Source organism: Heptranchias perlo, chromosome 1, assembly GCF_035084215.1.
Source record: "Heptranchias perlo isolate sHepPer1 chromosome 1, sHepPer1.hap1, whole genome shotgun sequence".
NCBI lineage: Eukaryota > Metazoa > Chordata > Chondrichthyes > Hexanchiformes > Hexanchidae > Heptranchias > Heptranchias perlo.
In genome coordinates, this window is record NC_090325.1 from 11,139,362 (window position 1) to 11,159,764 (window position 20,403).

The following is a 20,403-nucleotide window of genomic DNA, read 5'->3' on the forward strand; positions in this document are numbered from 1 at the left end:
AGGGATCAGAGGGGGAGGATCGGGGGATCGGGGTCGGGGGATCAGAGGGGAGGATCGGGGTCGGAGGTCGGAGGGGGAGGATCGGGATCGGGGGATCGGGGTCGGGGGTCGGCGATCGTTGGCGGGGGGGGGGGGGGGTCAGTGCAGGTAGGCTTGCTGGGCCTGGGGGAAGCACTCCTGCTCCTTCGGGCCCACAAGCTGTGCCTTTCTAGGTAACTGCCTGTTCGTCTCGGGCCTCCTCGCCTCCTTACACGAGGCGTAAAACAGAAGGCCCTGGAATCCCGGCCCCCCGGAGTTGAAATCGGGAATTGGTGTAAAATGGAGGCCTGAAGCCTCCTTGAAAGGTGTTAAGGCCCGACCTGCTTCCTCGGAGAGGGATGGTCGTCCAGCCTTCGTTCCGCCCTGGTGAAAACCGGAAAGGGGCGAGTTGGAGGCGGGTTGGGGGGGAGTGGTCTGTAATGGTGTCAATACCCCCCCGCCCCCAACCCACCCGTTTTTTAATTTGAAAATTGAGCCCCTAGTCTCCATATTATATAAAGGATATAGAGGCCCTGGAGAAGGTGCAAAAAAGATTTACTGGGATGGTTCCAGAACTGAAAGGTTATAACTATCAGGAAAGACTGAACAGGTTGGGGCTCTTTTCTCTAGAAAAGGGAAGGCTGAGGGGTGACCTGATAGAGGACTTTAAAATTATGAAGGGGTTTGATAGGGTAGACATAGAGAAAATGTTCCCACTTGTGGGGAAGACCTAAACTAGGGGCCATAAATATAAGATAGTCACTAATAAATCCAATAGGGAATTCAGGAGAAACTTCTTTACCCAGAGAGTAGTTAAAGTGTGGAACTTGCTATTATATGGAGTAGTTGAGGTGAATAGCATAGCTGCATTTAAGGGGAAGCTAGATAAACACATGAGGGAGAAAGGAATAGAAGATGATATTGATAGGGTTAGATGAAGTCGGGTGGGAGGAGGCTCGTGTGAAGCATAAACACCGGCATAGACCAGTTGGGCCGAATGGCCTGTTTCTGTGCTGTACATTCTATATAGTTCTATTTAGGAAAATCAGTGTTGGTATTTCTGATCTCATTGTGGTAGTTGGTAAATATCAGATCTTACAGGTTTTTCCAGAAGTTATTTACGTGAATGATTACAATACAAGATGACTTGACCCAAATTGGCCCTCGTCAAAGGCCACTGTTCCCATAACGACCACTTATGTGAACAACAAATCAACCTACATTTTTGTAGCCCCTTTAATGTAGTAAAAATGCTTCACATAGATGAGAATGAATGCTGATCAGTGTGGGAGAAGAATTAACAGAGAATTATGAGGATTTATGGTCAAGGAGATAGGTTTTCAGGCTGATTGGGACGAGGGCGGGGGAAGGAATGGTTGGGATGGAGGAGCAACATTGAGGACTTTAGGGAGAGAATACCAGAGTGTACAGCTGAGATGGCAGAAGGCAAATTGGAGGAAAAGGAGGTGCTAGATTTGGAAGAGTAGAGGGCTCTGACTGGGATATAGCGCTGGAACAGGTTGCTGTGGTAGGGTGGTGCAATGCAGTGTGGGGATTTATAAGTTAGAATGAAGATTTTGAATTCATTGCAATGGAGGACAATGGAAGGAAAGAAAGACTTGCATTTGTATAGTGCCTTTCACAACCGCAGGGTGACCCAAAGCACTTTACAACCAGTGAAGTACTTTTGAAGTGTAGTCACCGTTGTAATGTAGGAAACACAGCAGCCAATTTGCACAAAGCAAGATCCCACAAACACCAATGTGATAATTAGTGATGTTGGATGAGGGATAAATATTAGCCAGGACACCGGGGAGAACTCCCCTGCTCTGCTTCAAAAGAGTACCATGGGATCTTTTACTTCCACCTGAGAGGGCAGACAGGGCCTCAATTTAATGTCTCATCCACTCCCTCAGCCTTGATTATGTGCTTAAGTTTCTGGTGTTGGACTAGAACCCACAACCTTCTGACTCAGAGGCAAAAGTGTTACCCACTGAGCCACCTGTGGAGGTTGGTGAAGAGATGAGCAATGGGAGACCAGGATTTAGTATGGGCTAGGATGTGACCAGCAGAGTTTCAGATGAATTGGGAGTTTGCTTATGGGGAAGCTTCGGGGAGGCTGTGGGGAAGAGTGTTGGAGAAGATCCAGTTGAAGAAGAAGAGAGGGAGATGGTAAGGTAGAAGAATTTATAGAGAGTAGGAGCATACTGCCTGAAAAAAGTGGGCAGTTAAGGGAGAGGAGAAAAATCGGGCCGGGTGGGGTTAGGACGCAGATGTGAAAACTGCATGAATGTTTCTTGCAATTATTTCTTTTTTTTTAATTTAAAGTGCAATTTGAAAAAAGAAAATCCATCTGTACTTTGATGTTCTAATGGTAATCACTGTGGACTTTGGCTGCAAACTCGCTCGGGCGATAGCAGTGATTCAATAGAAACTAAATTGCCAAATAATTCTCCAGTAATTGAGTGAAATATACACAACAAAAGCAACTGAAAGGCATCGTTTGTGGTAATGAGGCACCACTGTGAGAGTCAATCTGCATAAACAGAACACCCAGGTCCCATACAGTACATTTCCTATGGGGCATTCTGTTCCATTTACTTGTTAGGATGTGTAGATGTGGGATTTATTTTCAGAATTCTTCTTTTTAATATATTTATTTTGGGGATATGAGCATCGCTGGCAAGGCTGGCATTTATTGCCCGCCCTTAGTTGCCCCTTGAGAAGGTGGTGGTGGGCCTTCTTCTTGAACCGCTGCAGTCCGTGTGGTGATTGTGCTCCCACGGTGCTGTTAGGGAGGGAGTTGCAGGGATTGCGACCCAGCGATGAAACGAAGGAACGAGATCTCTCCCTCTCCCTACGATATCCACTCATTGTCACGCAATGCGGGCGGGAAAGTGGAGTTGAGGTCGAAGGTCAGCCATGATCTTATTGATTGGCGGAGCAGGCTCGAGGGGCTGTATGGCCGACTCCTGTTCCTATTTCTTATGTTTCTTATGTCAGTTGAACATAAGGGGTAGGCCACACGGCCCCTCGAGCCTGCTCCGCCATTCAATCAGGTCATGGCTGATCTTCGACCTCAACTCCACTTTCCCGCCCAATCCTCCTATCCCTTGATTCCCTTAGAATCCAAAAATCTACATCAAAATTGACATCCTAGAGCAACATTTTAAGACGTGGTGCCCCAGAATTTTTACCCCAAAGTCACATGACTGCATTGCGCCAAGAGTCAATTGAAGTCAGAGGCAGAGGAGGGAGAGAGATGGCCTTCTTAAGCGCAGTTCTCCAGTTTGGTGTCCTCAATGCATCACTGTCAAAGGACAATGCTTCGTACCTGCTATGATTTACATGCGTCTGTACAGCCTTAGTTCGTTGCTTCGCTCAATACTGAGTAACTTTCTTTGAGTAAATTAATTCTAATCTGCTGGCTGGGAAACTCTTTGGCACCTCCAACATAATGACAGATGAAACAGAGAAGGAAAAGTGAAGGAAACTGCACAGGAACACAGGGAGAAGCCACCTCTTGTTTCTCCTTATTGTTCCCTTCAACTGTTTCCCGTTCTTTAGCTCACACTTGTCATCTCTTGTTTTCGCTTGTTGTTACACCATTTTAGTTGATTTTGGCTGATTTTCCCCTTCCTCGCCCAGGGACGCTGAGGCTGATTACAGTCACACCATTTCTGCCTTGGCTGAGCACAGCTAATTCGGAATATATAACCTGTTATATGTCTCTTTGATCTGCCTCTTCTTTCTTTCCTTCCTCTCTCCTTTTCTTTGTTAAAGAAAGAACTTGCATTTATACAGTGCCTTTCACAACCTCAGGACGTCCTAAAGTGCTTCACCTGTAGTCACTGTTGTAACATAGGAAACACGGCAGCCAATTTGCACACAGCAAGATCCCACAAACAGCAATGTGATAAAGACCAGATAATCTGTTTTCGTGATGGTGTTTGAGGGATAATATTGGCCAGGGCCACCGGGGAGATCTCCCCTGCTCTTCTTCTTTCGCAGGTGTCATCTTTCAAATGAAAGGTTAAACCGAGGCCCCGTCTGTCCTGAGAGAGCACTTTCACCTGACGAAGGAGGAAAGCTCCGAAAGCTTGTGATTTCAAATAAAGCTGTTGGACTATAACATGGTGTTGTAAGACTCCTTACATTTGTCCACCCCAGTCCATCACCGGCATCTCCACATCATTTGTTTTTCTTGCAATTCTTAATGCCAACCCTCTTCTTAAAAAACCCTCTCTCTCTTCTTTTCAGTCCTTCCAAACCATTGCCCCAGCTGATAGGACAGACTAGAAACATGCGCCCAATGTAACTGGCAGCTGGAAGGTGAATGACAGACAGCCCCTGGATTAACATTCCCTGCAAGCTTCTGCTCTGCTCCTCAAACCTTCTGATCCTGCGAAACAGGAATTTGCTACATGCAGAATTGCAACTGTAAATGTAGAAACATAGAAAAATTTACGGCACAGAAGGAGGCCATTCGGCCCATCGGGTCTTTACCGGTCGAAAAAGAGCTACCCAGCCTTATCCCACTTTCCAGCACTTGGTCCGTAGCCCTGTAGTTTGCGGCTCTTCAAGTGCTTATCCAAGTACTTTTTAAATGAGTTGAGGGTTTCTGCCTGTACCACCCTTTCAAGCAGTGAGTTCCAGACCCCCACCACCCTCTGGGTGAAAATTTTTTTTTGTCAGCTCCCCTCTAATCCTTCTACCAATTACTTTAAATCTATGCACCTTGGTTATTGACCTCTCTGTTAAGGGAAATAGGTCCTTCCTATCCACTCTATCTAGGCCCCTCATAATTTTATATACTTATATAATTAAAGCACCCCTCAGCCTCCTCTGTTCCAAAGAAAACAACCCCAGCCTATCTAATCTTTCCTCATAGTTAAAATTCTCCATTCCTGGCAACATCCTCATAAATCTCCTCTGTACCCTCTCTAGTGCAATCACATCTTTCCTGTAACGCGGTGACCAGAACTGTATGCAGTACCCTAGCTGTGGCCTAATTAGTGTTTTGTACAGTTCTAGAATAAGCTCCCTGCTCTTATATTCCAATAACCCAATAACCTTACCACTGTGGGTTACAGCAGGTTAATACATCTCACAAATCTATGTTACATCTGATCTGAGGAGCTCACTGGCACTGGGATATGAAGCCATTTCATCACTTGTTTTCAAGCAGAAATTTTTCACCCAAAAAACAAAATTGAGAGAGAGAGAGAGAGAGAGACATTGGAGGCAACGGGAGAGAGAACAATGACTATCAAATGACAAGATATGATAGAGTAAATAAGGAAAAACTGTTTCCAATAGAGGGTGAGTCAGTAACCAAAGGACACAGATTTAAGATAATTGGCAAAAGGGCCAGAGGTTAGAAGAGGAGAATTTTTTTTATGCAGCAAGTTGTTATGAGCTGGAATGCACTGTCGGAAAGGGTGGTGGAAGTAGATTCAATAATGACTTTCAAAAGGGAATTTGAATATAGACTTGAAAAGGAAAAATGTGCAGGGCTATGGGGAAGAAGCAGGGGAGTGGGAGTAATTAGATAGCCTTTTCAATGAGCCGGCACAGGTACAATGGGCCGAATGGCTTCCTCCTTTCCTGTATCATCCTATGATACTATAATTCTACGATTGTGACCATGGCCACAAGATCAAGCAGGTGAATGAAAAACACCCGGGGTCAGCACATGGTTCATACATCATGAGGCACTCCATATCTCTTGATGTCATCGAGGACCCCTCTGTTATGAGGGGCTGGGTCTTGGTGGCTCGGGCTACGCCTTCGTACCTGGTTTGATGACCCCCACCATTCAGAAAACTAAAATAGCAAATGAGCATCACTGTACTAAGGCTGACTGTACAACTGGGTAAATCCCTAAGCACATAATCGCAATCTTAAAGTAACCATTGCCTTGACTGTTCCAGAGGGACACTCCAGCCAAGGTCTCCTGTATCATCGTTGTCTGCTGCTGCCTCCATAACTTGGCCATGGAGAGAGGTCCAACTGGATGTTGCAGGAATAGGACCCTTTGTGATTCACCGCTACTACTACTGTTACCACTATTACTATTACTACTACAACAACAACTGATGGCTACTCCACTAAAGGAAGCATGCCGGTATTTGTGCGACGTTTCCAGGCTTCCCTGTCTTGCGCGTAGTGTACCACACAGCGTGGGAGCCTTTGTGATTCACGTGAGGGACGGATCTTCTTAGGGAAGCTCTGAGGACCACCTGGGTTGTGTCCAGTACTCACTGCACTCTGGGGAAACCTGCCATGCAGAGAGAAAGAAAGGGCTCTGGCTTGTTGCTGCTGAAAGCGCGGGGCGAAGCAGGAGCGCTGCTCCGTCCCCGTTTAAAAATGGCATTTGTGACCTGGGCGATACGCCTATGAACAGCAGGTTACCTTACACCGCACAGATCACCAACTGCACCCTGGAAGGAGCCAGGTGCAAAGAAACTCAGGTACACTGTGATCCTGATTTTCACCGATGAAGCAGTGCCTATCTGGGAACGGATCTGAAATTGCTCCAGTGTGGATTTTGACCTGGAGCTGGTGCACTTGGCCACCGCCTTTGTCCCTTCGGACACGGTGTGTTTGGCCAGCTCTCTCCCCGGGCAGCACCATTCGGCGGTCTGGATCTCCCGGGAGCTGATGGTCGAGATGGCTTGTTGTAATGGGCCAGGCGGGAAGCCTCACCCACGATGCATTCGAAAATATCGTTCACAAAGGAGTTAATGATGCCCATGGCCCTGGAGGGGATGCCCGTGTCGGGGTCACCTTGTAGATGTAGATGGAGTTCCTCGACTTTCTCCACTTCTTGCCGCCCTTTGTTGGCGCTTTATTCAGGGTTTTCTTAGCGTCCTTCTTGGGAGCTGCTTTCTTCTCCTTGCAGAATTTCAAACTCAATTTTAGACAGATTTGAGAACCATGGGGGTGTCTTTAATCATGTTTAGCTCCAAGAAAAGACGTCATATGACAGTCACTGACAGCAGTACACTCCACGCCTCACTGACGATAACAACAGTAAAGGATTAATGAGTGTAACTTAATCATTGGAGATTCATCAAGTGATAATCAACAGTTGGTTACCAGGAAACAGATCAATCAGTTTCATGGTTTTCATTTCTCAATTAATACATTACTTAATAAGATATTGAATATGTACTATATCCTAGCTGTCCATTGTAGATTATATTCCGATAACCTTACAATGACCTGATTACAAATTTAATTCCATCACCATGGACATAATCATGTATCAACTGATAGGAGACTTCTACCCAAGGCAATCCTAAGAACATAAGAACGTAAGAAACTTAAGAAATGGGAGCAGGAGTAGGCCATATGGCCCGTTGAGCCTGCTCCACCATTCAATCAGATCATGGTTGACCTTCAACCTCAACTCCACTTTCCCGCCTGATCCCCATAGCCCTTGATTCCCCTGGAGTCTAAAAATCCATCAATCTCAGCCTTGAATACACTTGTCAAACACGATTTCCCTTTCATAAAACCGTGTTGACTCTGCCTAATCATATTATGATTTTCTAAGTGCTCTGTTACCACTTCCTTAATAATGGATTCCAGCATTTTCCCAATGACTGATGTCAGGCTAACTGGCCTGTAGTTCCTTGTTTTCTCTCTCACTTTTTTCTTGAATAGCGGGGTTACATTTGCTACCTTCCAATCCGCTGGGACCGTTCTCGAATCTAGGGAATTTTGGAAGATCATAACCAATGCATCCACTCTCTCCACAGCCACCTCTTTTAGAACCCTAGGATATAGGCCATCAGGTCCAGGGGATTTATCAGCTTTTAGTCCCATTAGTTTCTCCAGTACTTTTTCTCTGATATTAATTACTTTAAGTTCCTCACTCTCATTAGCCCCTTGGTTCCCCACTATTTTTGGTATGCTTTTTGTGTCTTCTACTGTGAAGACAGATACAAAATATTTGTTTAACATCTCTGCCATTTCTTTATTCTCCATTATAATTTCTCCTGTCTCAGCCTCTAAGGGACCAACATTTACTTTTGCTACTCTCTTCCTTTTTACATACTTGTAGAAGCTCTTACAATCCATTTTTATATTTCTTGCTAGTTTAATTTCATATTCTATTTCCTCCCTTTTTATCAATTTTTGATCATCCTTTGCTGGTTTCTAAAACTCTCTCAATCCTTAGGCTTACTACTCTTCTTTGCAACCTTATAGGCCTCTTATTTTATTCTAATACTATCCTTAACTTCTTTAGTTAGCCACGGATGAATCACTTTTACCGTGGAGTTTTTATTTCTCAATGGAATGTATATTCGTTGAGAATATTGAAATATTTCTTTAACTTTTTGCCATTGCTTATCTACTGTCAATCCACTAAAAAAAAACCTCCAATAAATCCAATAAGGAATTCAGGAGAAACTTCTTTACCTAGAGAAAGGTTAGAATGTGGAACTTGCTACCACAAGGAGTAGTTGAGGTGAATAGCATAGATGCATTTAAGGGGAAGCTAGATAAATACATGAAGGAGAAAGGAATAGAAGGACATGTTGATAGGGTTAGATGAAGTAAGGTGGGAGGAGGCTCGTGTGGAGCATAAACATTGGCATAGACCAGTTGGGCCTAATGGCTTGTTTCTGTGCTGTGATTTCTATGTAATTCTCTCTAATAGGTCAGAATATCATCTGCACTCCTCAATAAGGTTTATTTATCCATTTATTTTTGTCATCATATTCATTCTTTTTATTTTCAGACTTATTTTCTCATTCCCCTTCCTTGGTTCTCCTCAGGTGATATGCCAAGTATGGCTGAGATGCCTGGTATACAAGTGTTTCCAAACCTCTCCACATCTTCTGGAGGTTACGTAAGGCCACCCGACTGGTAACTTGCCCTCTGATTTCCAGCTCTGGAATTCCTTCCATGAACCCCCTTCCCTCGCCTACTTTGAGACCCTCCTTAAAACGCACCTCTTTGACCAAGCTTTTGGTCACCCCTCCAAATCCCCATTTAAACACGACGCCAAACATCAGAGGACGAACTCATGTCTGATCACCCTATTGCGCCAAGATACTGTAATGTGATGCGCCCTCATGAAGATCACTTCCCTGCAATATTGACTTCTGGGCATCTCAAATTGTAGTAGTATGGTTGAAAAAAAATCTAAATGTAATGCTTGCTGTCTCATTACAAGTACAGGAAGCCCACAATGACAGTTCCTATTTGTTCCACTTTTTACATATTCTCCCCCTAGGATTCTCCTGTCTAAATATCAATGCATTATTTATTTATTTGTTGTGTTTCTTTTGGGTGTCTCAGGACACTCTCCTTGTCAGTGTCAATTACATTGCTTATAAATAAGGAGGTCTCGGTGCACTGCTGATGAATATATGTAGAGCATCAATGCGATCGATTCTCAGCTCCCTCTCTAAGGCACCACTAAGAAATTCAAACTTCCAATGCATGGAAAACTCTATCACTAGTCGTCAGCTTATCAATTTCAAGTCCCAAAGAGCTGGATCAAGGAGCTTCCCTGTCTCCAAACTGATATTGACAAAGACAATTTCTCTTGCTTCTCAAGGCAGTAAAGAAGGAACTTGCATTGATATAACAACCTTCATGACATCAACAACTTGCATTTATATAATGCCTTTAACATAGTAAAATGGCCCAGAGGGCTTCACAGCCAATGAAATACTTTTGAAGTGTAGTCACTGTTGTAATGTAGGAAACCCAGTAGCCAATTTGCACAAGGGAAAATGCCCCTGCTCTTCTTCAAAATAATGCCACGGCATCTTTGACATCCATCTGAGAGGGCAGAGGGAACCTTGATTCGATGACTCATCTGAAAGACGGCTCCTCCATCAGTGCAGCACCCCCTCAGTACTGCACTGAAATGTCAGTCTGAATTTTGTGCTACAAATCTCTGGAATGGGCCTTGAACCCATAACCTTAGAGGTGAGAGTGCTACCCACTGAGCCAAAGCTCACATCTGTATGTCAGTATGTACGGCAGTAACATGAGTGAAAAAAAGGCCAGGAAAGTCCTATTTCCGATCCCTGGTTAGGATAAAGACATTAATTGAGTGAGCAATTTGGGTGCAATAATTGGCAGTGTCTTTGGGGTAGCAAAAGGAACTATCAGCCCAGTTTCTGCTCTGCTAATCAGTAGTCAGTGACTTCCTTATGGAAAGTGACTGTGCTTAGGCATCATGTGAGGACAGGATGGGGCACAGCTAACATGACCCATCACGGTGGAATGGTCGATTGGCAATTAGTGTCCAGCTTCAGACACACTTTTGGAGAGGTGTCAGAGGGCCGCTGGCACCCATGGAACTGTACCCCAACATTAATCAGAGTCTGTACCCCAACATTAATCAGAATCTCTACCCCAACATGAATCTGTCCATACCACAACAGGAATCAGAATCTGTACCTCAACAAGATTCAGAATCTGTACCCCAACATGAATCTGTCCATACCACAACAGGAATCAGAATCTGTACCTCAACAAGATTCAGAATCTGTACCCCAGCATGAATCAGTCTTTACCCCAACATGAACCAGTCTGTACCCCAAAATTAATCAAAGTCTGTCCCCCAACATGAATCAGAGTCTGTCCCCCAACATGAATCTGCCTGTACCCCAACATTAATCAGAGTCTGTACCCCACCATGAATCAAAGTCTATACCCCAACATGAATCAGAGTCTGTACCTCAACATGAATCAGAGTCTGTACCTCAACATTAATCAGAGTCTGTACCTCAACATGAATCAGAGTCTGTACCACAACATGAATCAGAGTCTGTACCACAACATGAATCAGAGTCTGTACCCCAACATGAATCAGAGTCTGTACCCCAACATTAATCAGAGTCTGTACCTTAACATTAATCAGAGTCTTCAGCCGAGTTGGGGGAAACAATGAAGAAACTATAATTATGGACTGGGAACAGAGTTCTTAGCCAATCCCACATCATCTTCCACCCACGAGGTACAGTTTAGTCTTTTTGAAAAATTCATTCTTGGCATGTGGGCGTTGCTGGCGAGGCCGACATTTATTGCCCATCCCTAGTTGCCCTTGAGAAGGTGGTGGTGGGCCTTCTTCTTGAACCGCTGCAGTCCGTGTGGTAACGGTTCTCCCACAGTGCTGTTAGGAAGGGAGTCCCAGGATTTTGACCCAGTGACGATGAAGGAACGGCCGATATATTCCCAATTCGAGAAGATGATATGTGGGCCTTCTTGAACCGCTGCAGTTTGTTCTTTGTAGTTGTTTTTTGCGGCGCCCGGGGAAGCACTCCAGCTCCTCGTGGCCCCACAAAAATAAATAATCAGGACCCTCCTATGCTCCTCTTTTGGCTGGACTGCCAACTGAGCCTAAGCTGAGTGAGCATGGCGTACTCTCTGCCCAGTTGTGCCCCACAATGGCAATGGGAACCCTATGTATGACAACGGACTCCGATTTGTATATTAAAAGGCCCCACCGCCTGATTCAGGCAGGCCTTCCAACCGCCCAGCGGTAGGCCCTGGTGAAGATAGCATCGGCCACAAAGCAGGTGGGAACGGGGCAGTAAGTCACCGCCATTTGCCCAGTACTTCCTGCTCGTTTTCTCTGTCACCTCGTCCAAACCTACAACCCACCGAGATCTCTGTGCTTCTCCAATTCTGGCCCCTTGCGCATCCCCAATTTTCTTCACTCTACCATCGGCGGTCGTGCCTTCAGCCGCTTAGGCCCTAAGCTCTGAGAATTCCCTTCCTAAACCTCTCCGCCTCTCTACCTCTCTCTTCTTTAAGATGCTCCTTAAAACCTACCTCTTTGAGCAAGCTTTTGGTCACCTGTCCGAGTTTCTCCTTAAGTGGCTCGGTGTCAAGTTTTGTTTGATAATCGCTCCATCGAAGCGCCTTGGGACGTTTTACTACGTTAAAGGCGCTATATTACAAAGCGATATTGATCGATTAGGTGAATGGGCAAAACTGTGGCAAATGGAATTCAGTGTAGGCAAATGTGAGGTCATCCACTTTGGATCAAAAAAGGATAGAACAGGGTACTTTCTAAATGGTAAAAAGTTAAAAACAGTGGATGTCCAAAGGGACTTAGGGGTTCAGGTACATAGATCATTGAAGTGTCATGAACAGGTGCAGAAAATAATCAAGAAGGCTAATGGAATGCTGGCCTTTACATCTGGAGGACTAGAGTACAAGGGGGCAGAAGTTATGCTGCAGCTATACAAAACCCTGGTTAGACTGCACCTGGAGTACTGTGAGCAGTTCTGGGACCGCACCTTCGGAAGGACATACTGGCCTTGGAGGGAGTGCAGCGTACGTTTACTAGAATGATACCCGGACTTCAAGGGTTGAGTTACGAGGAGAGATTACACAAATTGGGGTTGAATTCTCTAGAGTTTTGAAGGTTAAGGGGTGATCTGATCGAAGTTTATAAGATATTAAGGGGAACAGATAGAGAGAAACTATTTCCGCTGGTTGGGGATTCTAGGAGTAGGGGGCACAGTCTAAAAATTAGAGCTAGACCTTTCAGGAGAGAGATTAGAAAACATTTCTACACACAAAGGGTAGTAGAAGTTTGGAACTCTCTTCCGCAAACGGCAATTGATACTAGCTCAATTGCTAAATTTAAATCTGAGATAGATAGCTTTTTGGCAACCAAAGGTATTAAGGGATATGGGCCAAAGGCAGGTATATGGAGTTAGATCACAGATCAGCCATGATCTTACCAAATGGCGGAGCAGGCACGAGGGGCTGAATGGCCTACTCCTGTTCCTATGTTCCTATATAAATGCAAGCTGTTGTTGCTGTTGTTACCGCTGGGCAGGAGGCCTCAAAACCGCCCCTCCTGTATGACTGCAAGCTTTTGTCGAAAGCCTCTATCGTATTTAAAAACATTTGGAAAAACATTGCACATTCTTTGTATGGCTTTTTAAAAAATCTCTAAAATGCAAATCTATTGCCCATCTTCCTCCTGCCTGCAAATTATTCCGGGTCAACCCCAAGGGGTGAGGCAGCAGATCATGTAAATTCAACACCTGCACTCTAACACAGATACAGCTTCAACTGCACAGCAGTTCATTCTATCTTTTCTTCTTTAACCAAATAGTAACAGTTTTTTAATACGTCATCCGCTGTGCCACATAATTATTAACAGTGGCGGGTGCACTAAGCATACCAAGGAGCCCTACTGTGATTCATTATACCCCCACAGAGCTCTTGATCATGGCTATAATCGCACAACTTTGATGGTGATGACATAAACTATGATTAAAACCTATTGTTGGCTTGACATCTGTGCATTAATATTGTAATTATTCCACACTCCCGGCCAGCCTGACTCTGACAAGAAATTGTCGTTTCTTTTTGTACTTATCTGCAGGCATTTTGACAAAACTATTCTTTTCGAGGTGTCAGCCACAGCTCGGTTGGCAGAACTCACCCTTGCCTTTGAGTCAGACGTTTGCGGGTTCAAGCCTCGCTCCAGAGACTTGAGCACATAATACAGGCTGACGCTCCCAGTGCAGTACTGAGGGAGTGCCGCATTGTCGGAGGTGCCGTCTTTCAGATGAGATGTTAAACCGAGGCCCTATCTGCCCTCTCAGGTGGACGTAAAAGATCCTGTGGCCCTATTCGAAGCAGGGGAGTTCTGCCCAGTGTCCCAACCAATATTTATCCCTCATAAAACATTTAAGACAGAAAGAAGGGAGATAACTGATAAACTAACCAAACATAGAGACAAAAAGACCTCTGGTCTGGATGGATTACATCCGCGCATATTGAAAGAAGTTAGGGAAGAGATAGCAGAGGCACTATTACATATATATAAAAATTCATTAGAAAAGGGAATGGTGCCAGAGGACTGGCGGACAGCTAATGTTATTCTTATATGTATAAAGGTGGATAGAATCAGTTCAGGGTACTACAGACCAAATAGCTTACGTCGATGGTAGGAAAGATAATATAATCCTTACTCAAAGATGTAATTCTATGTAACATTACTAAAACAGATGATCTGATCATCATCTCACTGCTGTTTGTGGGATCTTACAGTGTGCAAATTAGCTGTCACATTTCCCTACATTACAACAGTAACTACACTTCAAAAGTATTGGACGTAAAGCATATTGGAACGCCCTGAGGTCATGAAAGGCGCTATATAAATGCAAGTTTTTGTTTGGAGCGAAGATGTGGATCGAAGAACTCAAGTTGGCAGTATTTCTAAACTCAGGCAATGCACCAAATCAATTTGCCACATGTTCATTTTGTGGCTATCATTAGCTTGCTTTTGTTTTCCCAAAAAAAGAACAGATTTTTGATGAATTAAGTGCTTTTCAAAGTAAAGGTTGTCAGCATCAGCAAACAGGACCGTTTTCCATTTTTAACAGCGTGTCAACATCAAGCACTCTCAGGACAGGTACAGAATGTAAGAACAGCTTGCATTTATACAGGGCCTTATCACAACACTCAGAAACAAAGCATCTCACAGAAAGTGCGCTTCAAATTTCGAAATGTCGCGACTGTTACGTAGCAAACACCAGCAGCCATTTCGAGACAAAAGCAAGGTCCCAGAAATAGGTAAACTGCTCATGGTGATGTAGAAGGAGCAATGTTGGCCAGAATACTGGCAGAGGTGTCTGCCTTCTTTGACTAATGCTACGGTATCTTTAACGTCTCCCTGAACTACTGGAACCTCCAGATGAGACCTCGGTGTAAAGTCTCACCCAAATAATGGAACCTTCAACAATGTTGCACTCCCTCAGTACTGTGCTGGAGCGGGGGCCTAGATTCTGCACCAATATAGCATGGGTTAGCTCAAGGGTAGAGCTCCTTCGTCACTGTTCCAACAATGGGGCAAGAAATTCCCATGAGTGGCAACATCACAAAAATGTGTATAAACATGTTTGCAATTTTGCTATAAATAGCAAGTATAAAAAAAAGCTCTCCTCCTCCCAACAACATGGTTTAATCCCATTCTCTGAAGAGCACCCCTCACCGTACCAGTGCGAGACTCCCGTATTTCACACCAAGCATCTTAGAATCGTAAGGCACAGAAGGAGGCCGTTCAGCCCATCGTGTTTGTGCCGGTTCTTTGAAAGAGCTATCCAATGAGCCCCACTCCCATGCTCTTTCCCCATAGCCCTGCAAATTCTTCCTTTTCAAGTATATTTCAAGTACTTCTATTGAATCTGCTTCCACCGCCCTTTCAGGCAGTGCGTTCCAGATCATAACAACTCGCTGCGTAAAAAAATGTCTCCTCTTCTCCCCTCTGGTTCTTTTGCCAATTATCATAAATCTGTGTCCTCTGGTTACCAACTCACCTACCAGTGGAAACAGTTTCTCCTTATTTAATTTATCATCTGTGTGGTCTTTTTGAGTGAAATTGTTAAGGATGGACAGCACTTCATCCAGTGCAGTGCTCCCTCAGCACACGGAGGCAATTGATTTGGTGCACCTATCCATCTTGAAATAAAAGCAGAGAATTCTGGAAATGAATGGAACTGTGCGCAGGAGAGGGGTCGGAGAGGAATTTTCCAGAATATTTTTTTCCCTGTTGGCCCTGGGTTTTTTCTCTGTGTTTTTGCCTCTCCCATTGCTGCGGGGGTGTGGGGGTAGGGGAGAGGGGAAGAGTTGGGGGAAAGGGAGGAAGAGTTTAGTCGATGCTCTAGCCATTATGGCATGGGGCAGGCTTGATAGGCCAGCTGGTCTTTTCCAGCCCTTCAATTTCGTATGTTCGTAGTATTGGACGTCACGCTACAGGGAGGCAATTGAAGCCTTCGAGAGGATACATTGCAGATTCACTCGGAGGTTAACTGGTGCAAGGAAATTGAAATACGAAGAGACATTGAGAGCAAAGCAGATTATGGGGCGATATGACAGAAGTGTTTAAAATGGGATAGGTCAGATAGAAGCAGACTGTTTCCAGTAGTTGAGAGGTCGAGAATGAGGGGCCAGAGTTACAAAATTAAATGTAAGAGATTTAGAACAGAGGGCAGGAGAAACTTCTTCACACAGGGAGTTGTGAGGCCGTGGGATTCACTTCCAGGGTTAGGGGTTGAGGCAGAAACTGTGTCATCTTTGAAAATTAGATTGGAGAGGTGAAGGAAGGAGAAGGAGTTGAAGAGATATGGGAATAGGGTGGGTAAATATGATGAGAACTATTTGCTCGTGTCGAGTTTAAATGCCAACAAGGACTGGTTAAGCCGAATGGCCTGTTTCTCTGTTGTAACTTTTGTGTATATTTCTGTGCGTGGCAAGGCAGTCGGAAACTTAAAGTGAAAACACAAGTCAACGCTTTGTGAGAGACCATTCACCAGAACCAGAGCACAGATACCCTACTAAATGAATGGAAAACCTCACCTCTGAGGATGTGTCATACAGTATCCCATTTCCACAGGACATTTCATCATTGAAATTAAACCATGTTGAAACTGTAATCAGTACATTACACAGGGTGTTAAAGGGCAGAAAAAATAATTCCATTTACTCGAAGCAATCCTTACACAAGAGAGAAAAGAAAATAGGCTGGCTGACATTATAAACTATCTCTCCTTGTCCCACGATGAACCTTGCTGCCCTCCCAGGTACAATTAGCTGCCAGGAGCTGATAGCGCTTCATTGAGAAAGTAACGCAGCACAATTGATGATTGAAAAAAAGGCCTGGCAAAGTAAATTCTTTCACGTCTATAAAGTAAGACCGAAAATGCTGGGCTTCGCCAGGGTTCGGATGGAGGGTCGATCCCCGAAATGTTGATCTGTCCTTTCTCCTTGCGGATGCTGGCGGAGCTGCTGTGCAGTTCCAGCATTTTCTGTTTCTACTTTTAAGGGCACTGTTTCCTGTTCCTGGGCCCAGAGGTATTGAATCACCTGGATGGAGCAAATACATCGGAACTGGAGTAGGCCACTCAGCCCCTCGAGAGGGTTGCACTATTCAATCAGATCCTGGCCGATCTGTACCTCAACTCCTTCTACTCGCCTTGGTTCCGTAACCCTTAATACCCTTGCCTAACAAAAATCTATCAATCTCAGTTTTGATATTTTCAATTGACTCCCAGCCTCAACAGGATTTGGGGGAGAGAGTTCCAGATTTCCACTCCCCTTTGTGTGAAGAAGTGCTTCCTGACATCACCCCTGAACGGCCTAGCTTTAATTTTAAGGTTATGTCCCCTTGTTCTGGACTCTCCCCACCAGAGGAAATAGTTTCTCTCTGTCTACCTTATCAGATCCTTTAATCATCTTAAACACTTTAATTAGATCACCCCTTAATCTTCTACACTCGAGGGAATAAAAGCCTAGTCGATGCAACCTGTCCTCATAATTTAACCCTTCCAGCCGCAGGGAATCCTAATTGAGCCTGTCCGACTTAAATTGTGGAGCCTGTCCGACTTGCTGTTCATTAATTTAAATGGACAGAAAAAAAACTCAGGCCAGGAGGAGCTCCCTCCCAGCTGTGTCCTCCTCCCCTTCTGATTCCCTGGTATTTGCTACTCCTTGCTGATCCAATAACTCCAGTTACAGGAGCAGGAACAGCTGCCCCCTTCAATCTTTTCATTGTCGGCCAAAAGAATGACCAGTTAGGGTGGAGATCAGAAAAGTATGAAAGGGTCTAAACCCGAAACGTTAACCCTTTCAGATGCTGAAGGACTTGCAGTATGTTTCCAGCACTTTCTGTTTTTATCCCAGATTTCCAGTATTTGTCTATTCTTTTCCTTTTTATTGTCAAACACTCCTTGTACATCTAGAGAGGATCTTCTAATCCTGCTTTTACATTCTGGGGCAGAATATTTAAAAAAACTTGTTATCTGATACTTGATGTTTCTGACACCTCCAGTTTCCAACCTCTCCATCTCAACTTTTCATGCCTGCCTCTAATATATACGTTATATACCACTGCAGTCATTGTAGCTCTCTGCTTAGATGGGGTTTCATAAAAAGGGTTTAATAGGGTAGACGTAGATAAGGTAATTCCTCTTGTGGGGGAGACCAAAACCAGAGGCCATAAATATAAGATAATCCAATAGTGAATTCAGGAGGTACAGCAAGCAATTAGGAAGGCACATGGTATGTTAGCCTTTACTGCATGGAGGTTGGAATATAAGAATAAGGAGGTCTTGCTGCAATTATATAGGGCTCTGGTGAGACCACACCTGGAGTACTGTGTAAGTTTTGGTTTCCTTACCTAAGGAAGGATATACTTGCCTTAGAGGGGGTGCAGCAAAGGTTCACTGGATTGATTCCTGGGATGAGAGGGTTGTCCTATGAGGAGAGGTTGAGTAGAATGGGCCTATACTCACTGGAGTTTAAAAGAATGAGAGGTGATCTCATTGAAATGTATAAAATTCTTAGAAGACTTGATGGGGTAAATGCTAAAAGGCTGTTTCCCCTGGCTGGAGAGTCTAGAACTAGGGGTTATAAACTCAAAATAAGAGGTTGGCCATTTAGGACAAAGATGAGGAGAAATTTCTTCACACAGAGAGTTGTGAATCTTTGGAATTCTCTACCCCAGAGGGCTGTGGATGCTGAGTCATTGAATATATTCAAGACTGAGATGGATAGATTTTTGGACTCTAAGGGAATCAAGGGATATGGGGATCAGGCGGGAATGGAGTTGAGGTCGAAGATCAGCCATGATCTTAATGAATGGCGGAGCAGGCTCGAGGGGCCGTAAGGCCTATTCCTTATGTTCTTATGTTCTTTACCCAGAGAGTGGTTGGAATGTGGAACTCACTACCACAAGAAGTAGTTGAGGCAAATTGCTTAGATGCATTTAAGGGGAAGCTGGATAAACGCATGAGCTAGAAAAGAATAGGAGGTTATGCTGATAGGGTTTGATGAAGAGGTGTGGGAGGAGGCTCGTATGGAGCATTAACACTGGCATAGACCAGTTAGACTGCATGGCCTGTTTCTGTGCTGTACGTTTTACATAATATTTAATTCTAAGCTCCCCAATTTCCAAAACACCTGTTCTTCTTTGTTCCCGGTTTATTGATGAGCTCAAGTTTATCAAGAATGTAACGCTCTCCTCAGTTCATCTCACAGGAACAGTGAAAGCACATGAGAAGAATAATTCCCTCAGGTCCATTATCTTTCTGACAGATAACACATTGTATGACTGAAAAAAAGTACAAAAGACAATCAGAACTCGGAGGGTTAGTGGCAAAGCCAGCTTTAGCACATTAATAATTTCCAAGCTAGAGGTTCATTTGTCAAGATAAACTGGGCCTGTCAAGGCCTCTGGGGCCGCTGATAACTCTTTTTCTACAAGGGAAAGTTGAGTACTTGAAATGTAAATCTGTGGTAAATTGTACTGTACTCAACAACAACAAGAAGGAAAAAACACTCTTCCCGTTTGGCTGAGTATCAAGACCGGCTTCTGACTGATGCACCCATTATTGGTTGACCTGAATGTGCTTGGTATCGTCAGGCAGTTCAAGCCTGACTGCAACTATTTTCCTATATGGTGGCCTTGACATAACAGAACTGAGGTCATTGAAGACATCACAAAGCCAACTGCAAGTTGCACTAGAAACCTGACTGCAGTCGAATGACGTTGATGAAAATAAGCTCTTACTCCCGGTTCTAAATGTGTTTCCTTTGTCCCCTGCCTTACTTTTCTCTCCTCAGACACAAATCACTTGCCATTCAAGATAGGTTTGAGCTCCATTACCGAGCTGTCTGCACAGGGTGAGGGATTTCCACTCCTAAGCCTTGCACCTGAGGCTTTGCCACAGGCCATGAATCGTAAACATGGATGAAAGTGTTAAACAGTCTCTATCCCGAGGTAATAATTTTAAATCAATTTAATATTTGTTGAGAATACATTGCAGAGTAAAAGAAATGCACTTGAATAATGCTTAAAGGGGAAGAAAATTCTACAGGGATGAATCCGCATGAGCAGTTGCCCTGGGTCAGGTGGCTCCCGGTTAGCTACAAAGTTGTGGGTTGCATTGCACTCTGGGATATCTCTGTTGGCGGCGTCCCCAGAGCAACTTGGATGCAATGGAAAGCCTTCCTGATGGGTTTCAGTAGAAGAAGGAAAATTGATTGAACAAGATATATATATATATATATATATATATATATATATGTATATTTGTAGGTATTAAGGGATATGGGGCTAAGGCGGGTATGTGGAGTTAGGTCACATGATCTTGTTTAATGGCAGAACAGGCTAGAGGGGCTAAATGGCCTCCTCCTGTTCCTAATTTCCTATAAAATGAGGGAGGACTTTCAGCACAATCCGCACCTCTTAGGTCCTCCTGCTCCTTTAAAGAGGAGATCACCGGCCAGAGTTCTCTGCTTCTGCTATCACCAAGCTGCCAATTTCCACCCATGGGTGGAAAGTCGTGGGCAGTCCAACGCATGAGCAGAAAGCCTCAGCGGCTG

The 20,403-nt window shown here is 44.4% G+C and overlaps 1 protein-coding gene across 2 annotated transcripts in view; it reads right to left on the reverse strand.

Moving 5' to 3' along the window:
* LOC137316523 (dedicator of cytokinesis protein 2-like) overlaps positions 1–20,403 on the reverse strand; it is a 1,021,473-nt gene that overhangs the window by 292,320 nt on the left and 708,750 nt on the right. The window lies entirely within an intron of this gene.